Raw genomic sequence first — 9,050 nt, 5'->3', positions numbered from 1 at the left:
TAAACTGCAGTAATTTATGTCTGAGATTTTATGAACATGACTGTGCATTCTAACATATCTGTATCCATTCATCATCATCAATAGCGTTTCCCGGGTCTTCCTCACATTTTTGCTTTACATGTTTTGTGTCATCAGGAAAATCTTCTATCAACCCTTGATACAGTTTGGAAATCAACTTTGGAGGTTTGTTAGACTACCTTAAAATAGCATCTGGCTTGTCCAGTGTTTGCTGGACAAAGAGAATAAAGTGTTGTGTCTGCAAAAATAGGCATGACAAAGAATTACCTTGGTGTACATTTATACATTATATTATCCAAGAATATAATAAATGGTTCAATAATTGAAATGATGATTATTCTCAGATCTCAGACTGTAGCTTTAAGCTTAAGCTGCTGTCATGTAGCTACTGTAGGTCTACCCATGAATTCAAGATGGAACTTTGTATCATTAACAGAATATACTGCAAAATTCACCTGAGCTCCATAGACTGGTCTTCCCTGGCTGTCTGACCCTGCTGGGAATTGTCCCACTCCTTAAAGGTAGACTATAAAAATAGCTCAAGAGAAGGTGCAAGACTCCAGCTTTGCTCTCTTCAAACTGCGTCTATCATATTGGCTGATATAGCCCAGTAACACAATGTAAGGGCCATGTGAGAATCTCTTGTAATTTAACTTATTTCCTAGTTATTTTTGCGCATTTGATATTGCCTATAGGGCGCTAAATTGCTGGGACCATGGCTGGCAAGTAAGCTGCGTCAGATATGCCTAAAATAACATTGCGGGACTGCAGTTGGTTCTGGGACCAGTTCTTGCGGTTGGGAGTGGGACAGAAAGCCAACGGGTGGTTTCATCATTTGATTCAGGTTTAGTTGATTGAGGCAAAAATAATAGCTAATGAAAGCCAACTTTTGGTCAGTTCTCTCTCTAACGGTACATCAACTGACGAAAGCTTGCCAAGTTAATTTACTTCTGAAACAGGACAAAACAAAGGCTACAAAACATTTCCATACCAACAACTGCTGTTAGATAGTAATAATAGCCACCTCATATCACTATCTGACAGATAGCTAGAGGCTAGAGCTAACCTGGCTGTGGTAGCTACTCACTAGCGTAGCTTATTCATTCACCTCAGTCAAGAGGGGATGAAACATTAGCTAACGTTACATTTCAGTTACAATACTAGCTCAGCACTGCGAATAAAGACTAGTTTAGTTATTTTTCTGTTAAGTCAGTCAACTAAAGAGTAGCCAGTTTCTGTCCTGCTACCTTTTACAACTTGGTGAAAGAGCACTACACGTACACACTAAACCATGCTCAACTCTCCCATGCTGGTCCAGCCAGCCTTCCAGAAGTTTTGCCTTCACACAGCTTGTCAGCCCGCTCTGTGGGATCCGAGCGGTCCTAAATCCAATCGGATAAACACTCCAAACATCCTACCTGACTGCTCGGAGGCGTCCGCATGGTCCTAGAGCAAAACGTTGCCGCATTTTGTATCACATTCCAATGCTAAAACTGGGGAGGACAAAAATGCAATTTCAGAATGTGGGGAGGACATCCCCAGTGAAAGCTGCGCCTCTGTTGCACCCCTGATAAAACCGGTATGTATGTATATGAGAGGATAAATAAACACATTTATTATATAAATATTGCAATAAATAATGCCAAGAATCTCATGTTCCCATTGTCATGACTACTATTTCAATTGTATTTTTAGCGTTACAAATAATCCTGTAATTATAAATCACTGTTCTCAATCTAAAGGCGAATAGTCAATGTTGTTCATTGTAGTAGTTTGCTGTTCTTTAGATTTGTCTTGAATTATTTTGATAAATCATGCACTTTAATTATATTTATTTGCTAATAACATCTTTGAGATGCTAGAGTTTCAGAAATTATGTAGAAAAAATGGAAGTGTAGGCTACAGGAAAGCACACTAGGTGGAGACAGTCCGCTTTGTGTGGTCAGCCTCAGAATAGCCTCTCTACAAGCTCATCATAGGGCTGCAAGAAGCCTAGAGTTTAGAGCGGTGGACCAGTAATCGCAAGGTCGCTGCTTCGAGTACCCTGTACTACTATGGCTAACCCTGTAAAAAAAGACATTTCACTGCACCTATCCGGTGAAGGGGGCAACTTTGGTTTTTGAATCAGGGGGGACATATTTATTATTTTTGTCGGATAAACACTCCAAACAGCCAACCCGACCGCTCAGAGGCGTCCGCATGGTCCTGAAGCACACAGTTGCCTCTTTTTGTATCACATTCCAATGATAAAACTGGGGGGGAGAAAAATGCAATTTCAGAATGTGGGGCTAAAACAACATGGGCTATTTACTCCACCAGCAGTTTCATGATTATCCACAACCATGCAGTTGTCTAATTACGACTGAATCTAGTTATGTGAGGGCACACTAATTGATAGTGTAGTGGAGAAGGGCGAGCATCAGGTCGATCAATCCACCCCCACAGACGAGAGCTTCTGAAAACAGACACTTCAATGGAATAAAGCTCCAGGGGAATCCTATATGTGCACATGTAGTCATCATCAGTGAGAACTGCAAACTATTGACCAGCATGTTCTCTCACACACACATTTCTCATTCATTGCACATGCAGTGCCCATATGAAGAAAGACTACACCGTTTACTATATAATACTACAGAATTGTATAGTAGACTAGTATACTGTAGAATACTATGCTACCCGCTGTAGTAACCCCAGATCATGTGTAGTACTTACTATAGAATGTTGTAGTATACTGTAAAATACGAAATACTTCCATATTATCCCCCCAAAAACTGTTATAAATACTTCAGTAATGTCTGCAAAATACACTTCATTTTTATATATGAATACTACAGTATTTAATTTGCATATACCCCCCACCAATGTTCCAGTTTGTGTCACCCATAAGTGAGAAACCTACATGCCAAGTATAGACCATATACACTACATGACCAAAAGTATGTGGACATCTGCTCATTGAACATCTTGTTCCAAAATCATGGGCGTCAATATGGAGTTCATCCCCATTTGCTGCTCTAACAGCCTCCACTCTTCTGGGAAGGTTTTCCACTAGATGTTGGAACATTGCTGCAGGGACTTCCTTCCATTCAGCCACAAGAGCATTAGTGAGGTCAGGCACTGATGTTGGGCAATTAGGCCTGGTTCACAGTCGGTGTTCCCCTTCATCCTAAAAATGTTTGATGGGTTGAGGTCAGGGCTCTGTGCAGGCCAGTCAAGTTCTTCCACACCAATCTCGACAAACCATTTTTGTATGGTCCTCAGTTTGTGCATGGGAGCATTGTCATGCTGAAACAGGAAAGGGCCTTCCCCAAACTGTTGCCACAAAGTTGGAAGCACAGAATCGTCTAGAATGTCATTGCATGCTGTAGAGTTTAGATTTGCCTTCACTGGAACTAAGGAGCCTTGAAAATCAGCCCCAGAACATAATTCCTCCTCCACCAAACATACATTTGACGAACTGACTTGTTGGAAAGGTGAAAGTTTAGATTTGAAAGTAACTGAACTCTTCAGTAAGGCCATGCTACTACCAATGTTTGTCTATGGAGATTGCATGGTTGTGTGCTCGATTTTATACACCTGTCAGCAACGGGTGTGGCTGAAATAGCCGGATCCTCTAATTGGAATGGGTGTCCACATACTTTTGTGTATTGTGTTCCCTACAGATTATAGTAAAGATCAGAAACGCTGAACTATTTATTCAGCAGTGGTGGAAAAAGTACTCATTGTGATACTTTAGCAAAAGTAAAGATACCTTAATAGAAAATGACTCAAGTGAAAGTCACCCAGTAAAATACTACTTGAGTAAAAGTCTAAAAGTATCTGGTTTTAAATGTACTTAAGTACAGTGGTGGAAAAACGATTCAATTATCAAGTCAAAAGTACAAGTAAATGCTATTCATCAAATTCCTTGTATTAAGCAAACCAGATGGCATGATTTTCTTGTTTGTTTCAATTTACGGACAGCCAGGGGCACCGTCCAACACAGACATAATTTACAAGTGCAGTATTTGTGTCTAGCAAGTCCACCAGCTCAAAGGCAGTAGGGATGTCAACATGTTATATTGATAGGTGTGGAAATTGGACCCTATTGCTGTCCTGCCTGAGCATTGGAAATGTATCGAGTACTTTTTGGTGTCAGGGAAAATGTATGGAAGTAAAATGTGAAATGTAGTACATTTAAAATGTGTCCAAAATATAAATAGTAAAGTACAGATACTCCAAAAAACGACTTAAGTAGTGCTTCAAAGTATTTTTACTTAGTTACTTTACACCACTGCCATTCAGACCCCAGTCCTACCTACCTACAGGTTATAGAAAATGTGCTCTTTTAGTATTTCTCTAGTAGGTTTATTCAAGGAGAAAGCCTCCACTTCTATCTCAAAGATAATAAAACAAAAACATTGTATTAAATACTACAGTAATGTCCGCAAAAACACTACAGTAACTACATTAATTATTATGTGTACTACATATTATTTTATTACAGTGTTTTGCTATAGTTAACTGTAATTACTACAGTATTCTACAGTGAATACTACAGTTAAGTCTGTAAAAACACTACACTGAATACAAAACAAATTCAAATTCAATTGAAATATTTGTCACATGCTTTCTAAACAACAGGTGTAGACTAACAGTGAAATGCTTACATAAGGGCACTTTTCAACAATGCAGAGAGAAAGAAAATAGAGAAATAATAGAGAAGTAAAACACGTAATAATAAAAGTAATAATGAATACATAACGAGTAACGATAACTTGGCTATTTACACGGGGTACCAATACTGAGTCAATGTGCTGGGGTACGAGGTAATTGATGTAGATATGTATATATAACTAGGAATAAAGTGACAGATAATAAACAGTAGCAACAGCGTATGTGATGAGTAAAAAAAAAGAGTCAATGCAGGTTAGTTCAGGTAGCTGTTTGGTTAACTATTTAGCTAAGTTTTTAGCAGTCATGGTTTGGGGGTAGAAGCTGTTCAGGGTCCTGTTGGTTCCAGACTTGCATCGGTACCGCTTGCCATGCAGTAGCAGAGAGAACAATTTTATGTCTTGTGTGGCTGGAGTCTTTGACAATTTTTAGGGTCTTCCTTTGACAGAGCCTGACATAGAGATCCTGGATGGCAGTGAGTTCGGCCCCAGTGGTGTACTGGGCCGTACGCACTACCCTCTGTAACCATTTTCAATTTGGGCTGTAACACAAAACAATTGGAAAAAGTCAAGGGGTGTGAATGCTTTCAGAAAGCCCTGTATACCATAGTATACTATAGTATTTTTTCATGTGGGTGAAAATGCTTTGGGAGTTTTTTGGAGTCAAAAGGTTATTTCAGGACCATGGCAGTTAGGCGTGTGTGTCTGAGTCAAAAGTAAAATCAGCAGGGTCTGGTTCACGTGTCATTGCAACAGAGGATGGAAACTTCTATTTTTCCACTCTGATCCATTTTCAGCCAAAGCAGTATTAGTGGAATTCATTAGAAGGGTTGCATTTCAAAGACCGTAGAACATTAAAAACCAGAAGCAGAGGGTAGAGCAAAGAGAGATTTAAAAATGTGTAATGCCTTTCTCAGTACTTCTTTTTTTGTATTATTTGATTGGCGATACTAGTGTGCTACCTGCATGACTATTTTATCTTTCTTTGGAAGCTACAGCCCACGCACCCACACACTTCTTATTCAGGAAACTGGGAGCATCTGCATAGGAGTGGTGTCTACTCAGTACTGGTTGTAGGTTTTTACCCACAACTTTTCTATGATCAGAAAAAAGCAATTGCATACTTTTAATAATGCAGGTTCGATTGAATTGGGCTCTTAGTCTCTTTGTATCTCTCTGTATATCTCTCTTTGTATCGCTCTTTGTATCCCTCTCTCCAGCCCAGAGAGCGAGAGACAGTCAGTTCATCATCAATACCATCTGTGTTTTGAGCCAATAGCCTCTCGATTACGTCAGTACTGAGACAGTATGACTCACAGAGAGAGAGGCACATTCATGCCAGCCAATGTCAATGGGGACAGAGTGTCTGCTGGCTCAATAAGTATTTCTGGCCACTCCCCTCAGGTCAGCCTGTCCACTTGGCTGCCAGGACTTGCTGGAGATACTCATCTTCATGCCGGGAGTGACGATTGTCGTTGCAATGCCATTCACATTCCAACCGCACAGAGGGAGTACATTGTAACACCCAAGAGAAAATAATCATAGGAAAGTCAACCAATACTGCCTGCGCTCCATATCCTGTTCAATTCCATGCTTCTGCCTTGATGTAAATTACAGATAACCCCTCTGTAGAGATTATTATTATGCCCACAATGTGGTCAGTGCATACCCACATGAGGAAACCTGGTTGAGAAAATACTCAGAGAGCAAATTTTCTGTATCAGGTAGGTAGGCAGGCAGGCAGGCAGGTCGGAATGGAAAGTTCAGTGCTTCTGCTGTTTTCTATAACCTGAAGGGAACACCACATATGGTCTATACCTGGCATGTAGGTTTTTCACTTATGGGTGGCACAAATTGGGATATGGGGGAGGGGAATGGACAAGGTATATGCAAATTAAAAACTGTAGTATATACTAGTAATTACTGTAGTGTTTTTGTGGACATCACTGTAATATTTACTGTAGTGTTCTGCGGTCTGTAGTATACTGTATTATTTACTGTAGTATTCTACAGTATACTACAAAGTCCTATAGTAAGTACTACACATGATCGGGATACTACAGTGTGTAGTATAGTATTCTACAGTACTGTATATTACAGTTTACTACAGAGTTCTATAGTATTTACTGTAGTATTCTATACTAAAGTGTAGTATTTTTTCACGTGGATATCCATGAAATCACTTTTATTTGTGTGCTTGTGTAAGTGGCGGTCGGTGATGTTTAAGATGAGGGAGGACATTCTTTTTTCTTATGAGCATGGCCTTATTTCTAGTACAGCATATTGGATGACTGTCATTCATATTCCATTCACCCAGCTCAATGAAACATCGAGTGGTTTAGGCTACTATATTATACTCTAATTTTCCCTATACCCATCATGAGGTTGCTACAATCTAGCTTATGAATGAAAGTTTCCAACGTAGGTGCACAGGTAGAGAGAAAAATTTGAGTAGTCAAGGTGACAGACAGTGACACATGCAATACCGCCTTGCACCCTCTTGTCCGCATCTAGCTATTCTAGGGCGTAATCATTAGTTCAACAGTTGCAAACAAGGGTTTCTATTGGTCAAATTCAGGTAGGTTTATCCCTGTTTTCTTCCATTTGCTTCTGTTTAAGAAACGTTTTGCAACAGAATCAGTGGAATGAATACACCCCTGATCACATGCAAACACAGTTCACTTTCATAGCAGCCACACAGAAAGAGCATTATGTTTTTGCTCGTTGTAGAATTCCTTCTCGCATCTACGCACTCTACTCCTCTCACCTTTTCCCTTCGCTTGTGGACTTCAGTGCACAACACATCAGCTGTCTGTCACCAGGCAGAAAAACTTTTACAAGCCAAACCTTCATATTATAACCGCTACACACAGCCTACATCGTTGTCATCATGTTAGCTAACGTCATAGCTAGTAAACATAGCTACTAGAACTAACACATTAGTAAATCCGCTACAATCATGCAGTAAAGTGTACAGTCAGCAAGCAGTTTAGCAGTTACATCAAGGGGCCCTGTTGACAATACATTTATAAAACCAAAAGCTTGCCTTGACTTGAAAGCGTTCCAGTGTTGGACAGCCATAGCGTTGCATAGCCATCCCTCTCCAGTGATGGATAGCCATCCCTCTCCGTTTGAGGTGGGTGTTTGAGTAGTCTAAACTAGCTAGCTGCATTTGCTAGCTAAGTGAAAGTGAAAACAATTACAATGATATATACAGTGCTGTAAAAAGGTGTTTTCCCCCTGTCTAAATTTCTCTACTTTTGCATATTTTTGATACTGAATGTTATCAGATCTTCAACCAAAACCTAATATTAGTTCAAGGGAACCTGAGTGAACAAATAACACAACAATTGCATACTTATTTCCTTTATTTCATAAACAAAGTTATGCAACACCCAATACCCCTATGTGAAAAAGTTATTGCCCCCTTACACTCAATAACTGGTTGTGCCACCTTTAGCTGCAATGACTCCAACCAAATGCTTCCTGTAGTTGTTGATCAGTCTCTCATGTCGCTGTGGAGGAATTTTGTCCCATCCATCCATGCAGAACTGCGGTAACTCAGCAATATTTGTGGGTTTTCAAGCATGAACTGCCACAACATCTCAATTGGGATTAGGTCTGGACTTTGACTAGGTCATTCCAAAACTTGAAATTTGCTGCTTTTTAGCCATTTTCATGGTTGTGTGTTTTGGATCAGTCTTTCTGCATGACCCAGCTGCGCTTTAGCTTCAGATCACAGACAGGCCTGACGTTCTCCTGTAGAATTCTTTGATACAGATTGGGTGGACAACATGTCAGTTCATGCTGCAAGAACTCTGATAGGTTGGAGGAAATCCTCCAGAAGTTGTCATAATTACTGTGTAAGTATATGGAAGGGGGTGAGAACCATGAGCCTCCTAGGTTTTGTATTGAAGTCAATGTACCATGAGGAGGACAGAAACTAGCTGTCCTCCGGCTACACCATGGTGCTACCCTACAGAGTACTGTTGACGCTACTGTAGACCTTCATTGCAAAACAGTGTGTTTTATCAAATTATTTGGTGACGTGAATATATTTAGTATAGTTTCATCTAAAAAGGATAACCTTTTTAATTTCACTATTTTTGAGGAGGATGGTCCTCCCCTTCCTCCTCTGAGGAGCCTCCACTGTGTGGATGCAATTTGAAAAAGGTTCCCTGAAACTGGAAAGCCTGAGCTACAGTATGAAGGCAAATTTCTCACTGGTTTATGGTGGATTTAGAGGCTTGGGAGCAGTTATGAGGTCAAAACCCATGAAATGATTCCTCAGAATTCCAAAGGAGGAAGTTAATCTTCTGTCTGGCAGTGGAGATTGGAAAGTGGTATCGTGGGAATGTTGGAGTACAAAGCAATACT

At 40.1% G+C, this 9,050-nt stretch overlaps 1 non-coding gene across 1 annotated transcript; it reads left to right on the top strand.

Annotated features, from left to right (window-relative positions):
* Nucleotides 1-4,336: 4,336 nt before the first annotated feature.
* LOC123729346 (U7 small nuclear RNA) lies at nucleotides 4,337-4,389 on the top strand. Its single transcript, XR_006761134.1, has one exon. It is a non-coding gene; the product is annotated as a U7 small nuclear RNA (small nuclear RNA).
* The last annotated feature ends 4,661 nt before the right edge of the window (nucleotides 4,390-9,050 follow it).

This window comes from Salmo salar, chromosome ssa20 (assembly GCF_905237065.1).
Source record: "Salmo salar chromosome ssa20, Ssal_v3.1, whole genome shotgun sequence".
NCBI lineage: Eukaryota > Metazoa > Chordata > Actinopteri > Salmoniformes > Salmonidae > Salmo > Salmo salar.
Note: the sequence above shows the minus strand (reverse complement) of the source record. Positions and strands in the feature narration are given on the sequence as shown.